Raw genomic sequence first — 14,911 nt, forward strand, 5'->3', positions numbered from 1 at the left:
CCATGGACACCAAACTCCCTCCTCGCATTTCCTGGATCTCCACAACTACTTCCTGTTTATCGCTCAGACAGACAGGCAGACTCTGCAGGGTCCTAATGCTCGCCCTGTATTGTCATAGTTCACTCTCTTACACGGCAACACACATCGCTATGAACCTCACCTTACCTGCGGCCGCCGGCAATGAGGAAGGAAGGAGGTGGTCGGGATGTTACGTCCCGCTCATCTCCACCCGTCCGCTTTTATTGGGTGGCCGCTTAGTGACGTCGCTGTGACGCCGAACGATTTGCCCCCTTAGAAAGAAGGCGGTTCACTGGTCACAGCGACGTCGCTAGGCACGTAAGTAGTGTGACGGGTCTGCCGATTTGCCCATGACACACAACGATGGGAACGGGTACGCACGCAAGCGATCTCTCTAGCGAGATTGCAGCTTGTAAAGCGGCCTTTACATGTAATCTCAGGTGTAAGCACTCAGCATAGATCGCAGGATAAATGTGAGCCGCGCCTTACTGCGATCTTTGGGTGGCAGAATGAACAAATCAACAGCAGTTGAAGAATTGGCTTTATTACTATTTTGTTTACGCCATTCACCTTAACGTTAAAGGGAACCTGTCACCAGTTTTTTGCCCTATAAGCTGAGGCCACCACCTGTGGGCTCTTATATACAGCATTCTAACATGTTGTATATAAGAGCCCAGGCCGCTGTGTACAACATAAAAAACACTTTATAACACTCACCTAAACCGGTCGCTGCAGTGGATGTGGCTCAGATGGGCGTCTTCGTCCTCCAGTGCCGGCGACGCCTCTTTCAGACATCTTTGTCGCAGCCTCTGACGTCCTTCTGAAGCCGCGGTGCATGACATGTCCGACGTAATACACACTCGCCGGCATTCAGGTCCTGAGCAGGCTCACTTTGATCTGCCCTGAGCAGGGCAGATCAAAGTATTGTAGTTCGCCTGCGCAGGACCGGCGCGTGTGTGTGACGCAGATGCGTCATATACACAGGCTTCAGAAAGAGGACGAAGATGGCCGAAATAATATTAATATAATATGATCGACCACATAATATTTTTTGATCACTTTCTAATCTGCTTTTTGTGACGCAGAATCAAGAAAAAAACAGCAATTCAGGAATTGTTGTTTTTTTTAACCCATTCCCCATGTCATAAAAGTGATAAGACAGCTTTATTTTTTGTGTCAGCATGATTAGAGCGATACCACATTTTTATTATTTTTATGTTTTGCTGCTTTAACACCATAAAAACGATTTTCTTGAAAAAAGAATTGTTTTTTCATTACTGTATTCTGAAGGCTACTGCATTTTTAATTGTTTTGCAGACGGAGCTGTATAGAGGCTTGTTTTTTGTAGGACGAGAAGTTGTTTTCAGCAATACAATTTTTATTTACATGCGACTTTTTGATCGCGTATTGTTCTACTTTTTTAGGGTGATATGATGAGAAAAATGAATAGCAAGCTGGACGTGGTATTGGAGATATTAGACAAATTAGCGATATACCACTAACTGAACAAAATACGCCTAAAATATACCTTTTAATAAGAAATGTTTAAAAACGTGATAGTGCATAGTAAAATCCAAACAACTAGCACATGCCACCGTATGGTAAGACGGGAGGATAGTACAAGGAAAAAATCCAAGGTTCTCCCTCACTCAATGTACCATACACACAGCTGTTTTTTAGATATACCATCCGTGTGCAATGCACAACATCTCACTACAGGGAAACTGATGAATCAGGATACAACAACACACCCCTAAATCACAGTTTTGCCCCTTCTATGTATATCCACAGCCTGCACAAAAGACAATGACTCATATAGTATACAGCAATGATCAATCACTGTCAACCACCCACCGTCAGGGACGCCCAGATATGTAAAAAGGAACAATCTTACCACGGTGTTGGTGTTGTTATCATGGAGTCAAAACATCCTCCTACTATGGTCACTGTTAGAACATCAGGTAAGTGGGTCATTCCTGGGTCCCCCGGTTTTGTCCAGGTACTTCATAGGATCCAGTTTTCAACCACCTCTGACTCATAAAGCGCTCCACTCTCAACGCGTTTCCCTTCTCATCAGGAGAGCGGCGTATATGGATACAGAAAGTGTCCTCACAACAATGGACACATGCGCGGTTATGGCCTCCCACGTGTACCGACCTACACAGCCATCAGGCTGGTACATTGAGTGAGGGAGAACCTTGGATTTTTTCCTTGTACTATCCTCCCGTCTTACCATACGGTGGCATGTGCTAGTTGTTTGGATTTTACTATGCACTATCACGTTTTTAAACATTTCTTATTAAAAGGTATATTTTAGGCGTATTTTGTTCAGTTAGTGGTATATCGCTAATTTGTCTGATATGATGAGAAAGCATAGTGTTCCTTGCCGCATTTTTTATTTATTTTTTTACAGTGTTCACTAAAGGAGCTAACTAGTGTTAGAGTTTAATAGATTGGACTGATCCAGATGCGGCGATGCCAAAAATGTGTACTTTTTTTTGTTTATTTTCTTACATAAATATACATATTTATTGGTATTTTTTTCTTTTTTTTTCACGATTTTGAAAAAATATTTTTACAATTTTTTTTTACTTAATCCCTATGTGGGACCTTAACTTTTAGTTCTTTGATTGTTATCCATTGCAATGCACTTGCATTGAAATGGATTATAGCGGTTTGTTTTACACAGACACAAGCTTCTAGGATCATGCTCCTGCCATGATCCCAGAAGCTCGCCATAGCTTGGTGACCAGAGGATTAATGATGTCATCATGATGACCTCGGATCGCCATAGCAAGGATCGGGACCACATGATCACATTGCAGGGGTCCCCATCGCATGTCAGAGGGAGTGCACGCCTTCTTTCAGCCCCTAAATGGTGCAATTGTAGAATTTATAAGCGTAAAACAGTCAGGGGCGGTGCAGACACCACTCCTGGCTGTGAGAGCCGGGTCTCGGCTGTCAGGAAAAAAAAGACCCAGCGGCGATGGCATCGGCATAGCTCCTGTGCTCCGAGATCGCCATGACTTACCCAGAACTTCCTTGGTCGGTAATCCATATCTGACTATGATTTACTGGGTACATCATACGTCAAGAAGGGGTTAAAGGGGTTGGCCGAAGTCCAAAGTAATTTTCATTCTAATTCCCTATCCATTTAGTGCCATAATCTAAACTAATTTCTAATATACCTCCATTAAAAATTCCCTATCCTTCCCTAAAAACACTATCTAATTGCTATTCTATTTATGTTTTATCTACTTTCTTTTGTGATGACGCCTCATTTGAGAATCCCGGTGCATGCAGGGATACTCAAATGAAGCGTCATCAGGGGGCAGAGGTTCCGGTCACTGCTACAGCACCTGACCCCTCCTTGAAAGGAAAAATCATCAGTGATACTCGATTCAGAGGCCGGCATAGCCCTTGCATACTGTGCACTGTGTGATGTGCACAATGACAGCGCGCTCTCTGTTGTCAGCTCAGATCAGCAGTAACAAACCAGCAACAGAGCAGTGTCAAAATACCCTGTGAGATTAGCTCAGCCCTTGAAACAAGCATCACTGATGATGCTTCGTTTCTGGGAGTGGCAGAGGCTGTGGCAGTGGCCACATCATTTCGCCCTGACACTTTGTTTGAGTATCCAAGCATGCACTGCCATTCTCAAACAAAGCATTCTTAAAATGAAGTAGGGAAAGAAAAAAATAGAATACCAGTTAGATAGTGCAGTTAGGTAAGGGTAGAATATTTTTAATACAAGTTTATTAGATAATGGTTTAGATTATAGCACTTAATATAAAGGGACTTAGAATGAAAACTACTTATCCTTCGGACCACCCGTCTAAATGTAAAGTAACCTACATCACGAGGAAATCCTATTGTATCCTCCTGAATAGTGCGGACCATTAGGGATGTCTAAATGAATACGTATATATATTTTCCTTCTATTCAAACCTCATATAAAACTCGAAGTTCATTTTATATTCCAGGTGATTTCCTTGTTCAAAACCCAAGATTCTCCCAATTTATGTAAGAGCATTTATCTCACGTCCACAGAGAGCACCTCTACACTACTGTACTGTATATTGTCACACTCCCCGGCTCCCCTGCTAGGCTCCCCGGCTCTCCCCGGCTCCCCTGCTAGGCTCCCCGGCTCCCCTGCCATGCTCCCCGGCTCCTCTGCCTTGCTTACCGGCTCCCCTGCCACGCTTCCCCGCTCTCAGGTCGCGCTCTGCCGCTCCCGTGCCAGGCTTCCCGGTCCCCCGCTCCACAGCCTTCCTGCTCCATCGCCTGCGGTCCCCAGGCAGCCCGGTCCCCGCTCCCGGCGCCCGTCGGCAACTCGGCCCCAGCCCGGCTCTCCTGCCTCCTGTTCACCGCTCCCTGCTCTGGCTTCTGGCACCCGGGCCTCGCGCATGCGCATTAGGGCGCGCGCACGGTTATTGACCCTCTCTTAAAGGGCCAGTGTCCTCCAACAGGATATTGAAGAATCAGGTACAGGGTATATAGGGGGATCCTTTCCAAGTGGGCGGGGCCTGTTCTTCGTGTTTTGCTAAGCTAGGAGTCAGGTCTCCTTGTGTCTTGCGGTATACTTACCTATCTCTCTCCTAGAGCCGCTCCTGCCTCGCCATCCGGTCCTGACGATTCCCGAACCCCGAACGGTGACTGTCCGCCATCTCGTCAGTCCATACCATCTCTGATGCCTGTGGTGACCCGTCTTCTCGCTCCGTCGGTTCCGGACTCTGCCTGACAACATCTCGGCCTCCGAACTTGAGCTCCGTCACCCGGACTACCTTCGGTGACTCCGTGGTCCCAGGGACTTCTACACTCCACTCCTTTGAACGGACTGTCCTGCTACCTGTAGTGCTCCGGCTACCGGACACCTTGCCTTCAGTGAGGTGTTCGGCCCAGTGGATCCACCTCCTGGGTCTGCCCGTCCACCTGGCCCTAACATATATCTCTATATTATTTATTTTACATACTTATATAGCGCCATTTATTTCCACAGCGCCTTACAGACATCATCACTGAGGCTCACAATCTAAATTCCCTATCAATACGTCTTTGGAGGACAGCAGAGAAGCTAGAGGAAACCCACCCAAACATGGGGAGAACATACAAATTCCTTGCAGATGTTGCCCTTGGTGGAATATGAACCTAGGATCCCAGGGCTGCAAAGCAACAGTGCCAACCACTGAGCCACTGTGGTGCTATTATGTTTCAGCATATTCTTATATTCTAGTACATTTTTATAATCCAAAAAAATATTGTTCCTTTACAGTTTCTTTACTATTATTTTTTTTAAAGTTGTAGCTGGAGAAAGGCACTTTGGACTAGGAAGTGGCACTTCTGTTTTTAGAAAGTAAAGAGGTTTGCAAGTACCTAGCACTAGAGCATGGAGTTGTTTTTAAGGAAATATTCTCTGTTTTAGTTGTTTTCAAAACCTTCTTCCTTATTCACAATTTCATTCTATTTGAATGACTTTACACAAGTTTAAAGACATTATATAGTGTATAAGAAAAACTGAAAATGAGAAGATAGTTGCTTAAATAAAGGCTTGTAGAGCAAATACTGTGCAAGAGAGAAGCTTGGATGGCAATGACCCATCGTGTGCCTGAGCACTCACAGTTTACACTTTATTAAGTATATGATACACAGTAGAATAGGAAAGTAAGACCCCCAAAAGTCATTGGGTATCTTCAAGTATCCATATTGTAGCAGCTCAAAAATAACCCTGTAAAGAGGGTGTTGTACAACTTTTGACCTTATAAATGGTACATTCCTGCAGGAATATAGATAAAACCTTTTATTTCGCTACTTTTATGTCTTCAACTCCATTATGGAGATACCGGGCACTGAAATTGCCGGTGTGCCGGCCCCACGTCAATAGCAGCCGGGCTGCTTGGATCCGGATCCGCAGTGGCTCGAGGGATCTCCGGACCCGGGGGTCATGCAGACACTCAAATAAAAAGAAGATGTATTTGTACGAGGATTGCTGTAGATACTTTGTGACGCCACCCACGGTGTGTCGTAAGATATGGTACCATCGCTGCTGTTGGGGAGCACCCGGGGGAGATGGGATAGCAGCTGGATGTTAACCCCTCCGTGGGTAGGGATGGATGCCTTGGGGCTCAGTGTCCAGAACACGGGGAGTGATATAGGCCAGAGGTGGAGCGCCGGGCCGGACCGGGGAGTGTTGGTGTACTCACTGTAGAAGAAATTCACACAAGTCCTTGATAAACCAAGGTGTCAGTGGCCGGCTGCCGCGTCCCGGTGTACTCGGGTCCCACACCTGGCTGGTGTACCAATGTCCTTTCCTCCGGCACTCGGTAATTTTTCTCACTTTTAGACGACTCCATCTGGAACAGAGAAGTCCACTGCCGGTGTGTTTTGGTTGGGAGACGTGCCCACGAAAACTGACCCTTGGGATCTCGGTGGGTGTATGCGGATACCATATCCCCCGCGGTGGGCTGCCGTTTCGCTCTATCTGGGCTAAACTTCTGGAGCTAGGAGCTAGGCTTGAAACCTGCTCCCGGCCTGGTGAATTAGAGAAGGGGCTTGCAACCGTCTTCTAACTAGGGTCCAGGTACCCTGCCTATGCACGGTTTCCGGACTGGATCTCCGCTGTCGGTACCGGCGGGCTCCAACCCTGTCCCGGTCCACTGTGGATCTCTCGTGACTGTATTCCCATCGCCTTTGGACACGGTCCACTGCTTGCCACCTAGCCAGCAGACCAGGGCCACTACCTTTGTCTACTCTCCATTAGGCTCAGCTTTTTCTCTGACAGTGTGTCACTGTCACTCCTCTCCACGTCAACTCTAAACTGATCTGACTTGTTCCTGCCCCCAGATCCTCAAGACCCCTAGGGGGGCGCTCCCAATCCGCCTGGTCCTGCCTACTGGTGTGTCCTTCTTACACTGGGGGGGTGGCTAGGATTTTGTGACTGTTGGAACCTTGTGTGGGAAGGTGTTATGTAAGGTGTTTTGTTCACTTCTGTGACCACCTGGCGGCGCCAAGGCGTCACAGTGGCGCATAATATTCATTAAATATTTTACCATTCAACTGAGCATTTTATTTTATTTTAGCTTTGTTGGGTTTGTACCTTCATCTTGCTATGCTCAAAGAGCTGAAAGAAAATGAAACACCAGTTGAATGGTCCATTAAGTGCCATTAATTTTAACGCCCTGTATCTCCACAAAGAGTAAAGAAAATAAAAAACAAATTTAAAGGGGTTATCCGGCTTATTTTGACTTTTTTTTTTTATTATTTCACTATTGGGCTACATTGGGGCAGGTAAGTAGATAGTAACTACCTACCTGCCCTGCTGTTAGCCCCTTTTCCCAGGCTCAGACTGCTCCTGCCGCGATTTTGCTGTTTCCGGTCATTTCATGTCAACATGATGACATGCAAATCTGGGAACAGCATGTTGCCGCTCTGCTGGGCGAGTACAGTGCGTGGAGTCCCCACCCCCCTTCCCTGCACCCTCCCACACATTCCCCCGCACCCGTACTCTCCCCACAACCTCCCCCGGAACTGCTGTGGGACACGTGAGCTGAGGGGAGGGCCAAGAGGTGGCTGCCCACGGTGTCACTGCCAGCAGCGGGCCCCCTTCTCAGGATCGCACATTCAATTGTATCGGCATCACAGATCACAGATGCCAATACATTTGAAAGCACTGATGAGAGGGAGTGTCGTGCTGCTTCTCATCACTGTCCCGCTGTCTGTGTCCCGCTCCCTGCCAACCCCGCGGCTGCTTGCACTGCAGTATCAGCAGCTTCTCACACTGCAGTGCGGGCAGCCACGTCTAAGGGGCCCTTTGCACACTACAAAATCGCAGGTGCGATGTTGGTGGGGTCAAATCGAAAGTGACGCACTTCCGGCGTCGCTCTCGACATCATAGTGTGTAAAGCATTTTTGATACGATTAACGAGCACAAAAGCGTCGTAATCGTATCATCGGTGTAGCGTCGGTCATTTCCATGAATTGGGAAAGACCGATGTTACGATGTTGTTCCTTGTTCCTGCAGCAGCACACATCGCTGTGTGTGAAGCCGCAGGAGCGAGGAACATCTCCAACCTGCGTCCCAGCCGGCTATGAGGAAGGAAGGAGGTGGGCGGGATGTTTACGTCCCGCTCATCTCCGCCCCTCCGCTTCTATTGGCCGCCTGCCGTGTGACGTCGCTATGACGCCGCACGACCCGCCCCCTTAGAAAGGAGGCGGTTTGCCGGCCAGAGCGACGTCGCAGGGCAGGTGAGTGCATGTGAAGCTGCCGTAGCGATAATGTTCGCTACGGCAGCTATCACCATGATATCGCAGCTGCGACGGGGGCGGGGACTATCGCGCTCGGCATCGCAGCATCAGCTTGCGATGTCGTAGTGTGAAAAGGGCCCCTAATGGATGCGCCACTTCTGGGGCGGCTATAGCCTGCTATTTTTAGGCTGGGGAGTGTCCAATAAGAGTGGACCTCCCTAGTCTGAGAATACCAGACCAAAGCTGTCTGCTTTACCTTGGCTGGTGATCCAATTTGGGGGGACCCCGTGTTTTTTGTTTTAAATTATTTGTTTAATTTAAAATAACAGCGTTGGGTGCCCTCTGTTTTGCATTACCAGCCAAGGTGAAGCTGAGCTGCCAGCTATGGTCTGAAGGCTGCAGCCGTCTGCTTTACCCTAGCTGGCTACAAAAGATGGGGGGGAGCCCACTTCATTTTTTTTTTAATTATTTATTTATTTACTTTTTGGCTAAATACAAGGCTAAGCACCCTTTAGTGCCACATGAAAGTCACTAAAGGGTGCCAGCTTAGATTATGCAGGGGGGTAGGACATTATATATGTCTTTCTCATCTATTCTATCTATCCTTCTGTTCATTCATTGATTCATTCATTCATCCCTCTATCTCTCTGTCTATATCTATCTATCCATCTCTATATCTACTCATCTATTTATCTTTCTTGCTGCTTCCATTTTTTGCGGTCTGCAAAAAAAAGGAAGGCACACGAATGACACACGGACCGTATACGGAACGGAACGGATGTCACACTGATGCATCCAGGAAAAAAGCGGACCGCAAAAACGGAACGGTCATATGAATGTAGCCTACATGTGTTCCCTATGGGGGTAGGGGTCGGTACAGAACGATGGTGAAGGGGGGGTCGGTAGAGAACGATGGTGGGGGGGGTCGGTACAGAGCGCCGTGTGTGTGGGGGGAGGGGTGCAGAGCCTGATGTGTGTGTGGGGGTGCAGAGCCCTATGTGGTGTGGGGTGCATAACCCTATGTAGTGAGGGGCACAGAGCCCGATGTGTGTGTGGGGCGCAGAGCCCGATGTGTGTGTGTATGTGGGGCGCAGAGCCTGATGTGTGTGTGGGGCGCAGAGCCCGATGTGTGTGTGGGGCACAGAGCCCAATGTGTGTGTGGGGCGCAGAGCCCTATGTGGTGTGGGGTGCATAGCCCTATGTAGTGAGGGGCGCAGAGCCCGATGTGTGTGGGGCGCAGAGCCCTATGTGGTGTGGGGTGCATAGCCCTATGTAGTGAGGGGCGCAGAGCCCGATGTGTGTGTGGGGCGCAGAGCCCTATGTGGTGTGGGGTGCATAACCCTATGTAGTGGGGGGCGCAGAGCCCGATGTGTGTGTGGGTAGCAGAGCCCGATGTGTGTGTGTATGGGGCGCAGAGCCCGATGTGTGTGTGGGGCGCAGAGCCCGATGTGTGTGTGGGGCGCAGAGCCCTATGTGGTGTGGGGTGCATAGCCCTATGTGGTGTGGGGTGCATAGCCCTATGTAGTGAGGGGCGCAGAGCCCGATGTGTGTGTGGGGCGCAGAGCCCGATGTGTGTGTGTGTGTGTGTGTGGGGCGCAGAGCCTGATGTGTGTGTGGGGCGCAGAGCCCGATGTGTGTGTGGGGCACAGAGCCCGATGTGTGTGTGGGGCACAGAGCCCGATGTGTGTGTGGGGCGCAGAGCCCGATGTGTGTGTGGGGCGCAGAGCCCGATGTGTGTGTGGGGCGCAGAGCCCGATGTGTGTGTGGGGCGCAGAGCCCGATGTGTGTGTGGGGCGCAGAGCCCAATGTGTGTGTGGGGCGCAGAGCCCTATGTGGTGTGGGGTGCATAGCCCTATGTAGTGGGGGGCGCAGAGCCCGATGTGTGTGTGGGGCGCAGAGCGCGATGTGTGTGTGGGGCGCAGAGCCCGATGTGTGTGTGGGCCCAGAGCCCGATGTGTGTGTGGGGCGCAGAGCCCGATGTGTGTGTGGGGCGCAGAGCCCGATGTGTGTGTGGGGCGCAGAGCCCGATGTGTGTGTGGGGCATAGAGCCTGATGTGGGGCTATCTCCAATGCTAGAGTGATAACAGGTCAGGTGCTGGGGCAGAATACTGACAGGGAATGTGTGCGCAGGGGGCGGGTAGAGGGCAGGGCTGGACAGTGAGGCCATCTGGTTTTCAGCTCTGACTGAGGTTTGGCACAGGAAGAGGTCAGTTTGCTGGAGCTGAATGTAAACAAAGAGCTGCAGAGAATAAATGGTTGAATTCAAGAGGAACAAAACTTAGAATAAACAAAAAATAACAATGTAGGGATGTTTTACATGACAATACAGCACAGATTAGCTTACTAACATTTTTTAGTTTATGTCGGACAACTCCTTTAAATAGTTTTTATCTACATTGCTGCTTCTGTGTGCAGTATTGTACAGTTTATGAGGTCAAATGTTATGGAAGCATAGCAGAAGACCAGACAATTCTTGACATTATACCTGTAACACCACATCCCTGCACTGTTCGGCTATGTCCACGTGGTAGGGATGTTGGCGTACTCGCCATTTTGACTGCTCTGCAGTGTCTGCAGCCCCCTTCCTGCTTCCTGCTCCGAAGGCCTGCTTGCAAACACAGGTCTCCCGGGAATGCAATTAGGGCACTCTCTCACCTCTTCTAAAAAAGGCAGCATGGTTAATCCAGAAGTGTCTCTCAGCCTATATCCTCTAAGCCTCCTAGGGAGGTGCTTAAGCAACATGTCTTGTCAGTTAGTCTGTACATTAGCTAATTGTCAGGTCTCTCTTACTTGTTCCTGTACCCGAGTCTAGTGTCCATTCCTGTCCTGTGTTCCTATACCCTAATACCTGAGCCCATTCCAGTCCTGCATACCTGTACCTGCCATCCAGTCTGTATCAGCCTGTTCAGCCATCCTGGTTGTAATAATGACAGAATCTTACCAGCTTCCACCAGCATCTTCACAAGTTCTTTTGTTCTTGGGTTGCTATTCACATGTCTGACCAAAGCACGTTCATCTCTGGTACACAGAACCTGTCTCCTTCCTGAACGGTATGATGGCTAGACATTCCCATCTTGCTTGTACTTGCATATAATTATTTGTACAGATGAACAAGGCTCCTTCAGGTATCTGGAAATTACACCCAAGGATGCATAATTTTCTTCCTAAAATCTTGACTTATTTCCTTTGACTGTCCCATATTGCTGCACGAACAAGCAGTGTGTTTCAGATGTGCATTAAAATACATCCACAGGTGTCTGATTAACTCACATGTTGCCAATAAACCTATTAGACGATTCCAAAGACATGACATCATCATATTGCCTGTCCCATATTGTTTAAAGGCATAGTACTCTAAGGGCCGCATTACACGCTGCGACATTGCTAGCGATGTCGAGCACGATAGCACCCGCCACCGTCGTACGGCTGATATGTGGTGATCGCTGCCGTAGCGAACATTATCGATACGGCAGCGTCACATGCACATACCTGTTCAGCGACGGGAGGTGCGTTCGGTGTCACCGCGACATCACTAAGCGGCCGGCCAATAGAAGCGGAGGGGCGGAGATGAGCGGGACGTAACATCCCGCCCACCTCCTTCCTTCCTCATTGCCAGCGGGCGCAGGTAAGGTGAGGTTCCTCGTTCCTGTGGTGTCACACATAGCGATGTGTGCTGCCGCAGGAACGACGAACAACATCGTACCTGCACCTGCAAAAATAAATGGGAATGGACCCCCATGTCACCGATTAGCGATTTTGAACGTTTTTGCAACGATTCAAAATCGCTCATAGGTGTCACACGCAACGACATTGCTAACGCGGCCGGATGTGCGTCACAAATTCCATGACCCCAACGACATTGTTTTAGCGATGTTGTAACATGTAAAGCGGCCCTTAGTGTATATAAACTTTTGACTTTGTAGAAAGTAATAAAAGTGTCTTAAAACATTCTCTCTCATATTATTCTAGCATTTAGTAATTAGAAATAATTTTGTTAATTTGGTAATCCTAATTGACCTAAAACGGGAAAGGTTTATTCGGATTTCATATCAGATAGTGAGAAAAACATGCATATGTGTCTTTATAGATAGTGTATGTAAACTCTTGGTTTCAACTCTATGTCCTTTCACGCAAAAACAAATTAGCATGGTATTGTTGCTCTCATCTTCAAAAAGTTACACTTACTTTTAGTGTACATAATTCTGCGTCTCGCAGCGCATCACCTGGCAGTTGCACACTTGCCTGACAGGAGCGTGAATCTGCATGTAGTTCTATGCAGCTGCATGCTCGTGTCCGGATAATGTGCAGCTGCCCGGTTATGCGATGCAAGACTCGTGTGAGTCGTACGGTTCTTGTGAACGCACCATAAGGCCGGAGTCACACTTTCATGAGTCTCGCATCACCCGACACGGCCTGACGCTTTCCAGACACGAGAGTGCAGCTACATAGAATTACATGCAGACGACCTGCTCCTGTCAGGACAGTGTGCAGCCGTGCTGGGTGATGTGATGCGAGACTCGTGCACATCCCTCGCAGATGTGACTCCGGCCTAAGATGAACCACATGCGGCTTTTTTTTTTTTATTATTATTATTTAAATAAATAATTTAAAAAAAAAACAAAACAGGTGCGGTCCCTCCAATTTTCATACCCAGCCAAGGTAAAGCCAGCTGGGGGTTGGTGTTCTCAGGCTGGAGAGACACAGCCTGAAAATATCAGCCTCCAGCCGCCCGTAATTGCCGCAACAATTAGATGTGACAAGCCCAGCGCTTTACCAACTCTTTCCGAATGCCCTGATGCGGTGGTAGTTGGGGTAATAAGGGGTTAATAATAGCGCGTAGCTGCTACTAAACCCTAGATTAGTGATGGCAGGCATCTGAGACACCCTTATCATTAATCTGTAAATGATAGTACACAAATACCAAAAAACCCACCCTCTTTCACCACTTTATTAACCCCAACAGACCCCTGCAGGTCCAACTGAATCCACATGACGATTCAGCTCTGCTACATCTGAATATCACAGCGTGCGGCCATAGAGCAGCATGGCTGCCCGCTGTGAGAGCAGAATAAATGAGCCGCGATGAGCGGTGACTGGATGCAGGCAGATGCATCACAGAGGCTGGGGGCGCATCTGACTGCAACCAATCACAGGGGCCAGGCCAGCCGGTGGGCGGGGAAAGCCATGTATATGAAATGAGCTGCCCAGGGAGGCAACAGGAGCAGCGTGGGTGGCATCGCATCTAATTGCAACCAATTACATGCGCCAGTGGGCGGGAAAGCAGTGAATATTCAATGACTGTTAATTGTCGACTCCTGAAGAGAAAGTATGATCTGGAAGTAGCTTGCCACCATGACGGAGGGTTAGTGCGTACTACCCCCTATCCCTTATACCAACATTTTTAATCTCCAAATTCTGGTTTCCATAGACTTATATGGGTACCAAATTCCGGACCGGATCTGTTTTTTTTTTTTTTTTTTGTTTTTTTTTTAACTTCAGCAAGGACCTGCCGATTCTGTTTTTTTGCGAGTTCGACCAGCTCTAACTATTAATTGATTTCAAAGTGAAATTCTATAAAGCTCACATCGTTTATTTTTTTTTCAAATAGTTATCCACTAAACTACTGGTATATCCTAAATTCATCTTTCCAGTCCTGTTCCCACATATTCTCTAAATGCCAGAAATGAATTATCTTGATATATTACAGCTTGTTGTGCCAGTGGTTGAATATTGTTGGCCCAGTTTCCACCTCTGAATTGGCAGCTGTGGAATCGCATTTTACTTTTCCCACAGTTACCATAAGTTTGTTTACTCACATAAATATATTAGAAGATGAAATTAGCACAGCCATGTCTGCACTTGGAACGGATTGCAGTTTAGTTTATACAATAGTAGTTGGTAATTTATCTTATCAGCCAAATCTGCTTCTTTCTCCTCAAAGACTGATTAGTCATTATCAAAATTCTCAATTAAAGGTACCGTCACACTAAAGGTACCGTCACACTAACGCTCCAGCGATCCCACCAGCAACCTGGCCTGGCAGGGATCGCTGGAGCGTCGCTACACGGGTTGCTGGTGAGCTGTCACACAGGCAGATCTCACCAGCAACCAGTGACCAGCCCCCAGCCAGCAGCGACGCGTGGAAGCGATGCTACGCTTGGTAACTAAGGTAAATATCGCGTAACCAACCCGATATTTACCTTGGTTACCTGCGCACACCGCTTAGCGCTGGCTCCCTGCACTCCTAGCCAGAGTACACATCGGGTTAATTACCCAATGTGTAGTCTGGCTATGTGTGCAGGGAGCCGGCACTGACAGCGTGAGAGCGGCGGACGCTGGTAACGAAGGTAAATATCGGGTAACCAAGGAAAGGGCTTCTTGGTTACCCGATATATACATTGGTTACCAGCGTCCCCAGAAGCCGGCTCCCTGCTCACTGCACATTCAGTTGTTGCTCTCTCGCTGTCACACACACAGCGATGTGTGCTTCACACTAAGGGGCACTTTGCACGCTGCGACATCGCAGGCCGATGCTGCGATGCCGAGCGCGATAGTGCCCGCCCCCGTCGCAACTGCGATATCCTTGTGATAGCTGCCGTAGCGAACATTATCGCTACGGCAGCTTCACATGGACTCACCTGTCCTGCGACCG

This window comes from Anomaloglossus baeobatrachus, chromosome 1 (genome assembly GCF_048569485.1).
Source record: "Anomaloglossus baeobatrachus isolate aAnoBae1 chromosome 1, aAnoBae1.hap1, whole genome shotgun sequence".
NCBI classification, from domain to species: Eukaryota; Metazoa; Chordata; class Amphibia; order Anura; family Aromobatidae; genus Anomaloglossus; species Anomaloglossus baeobatrachus.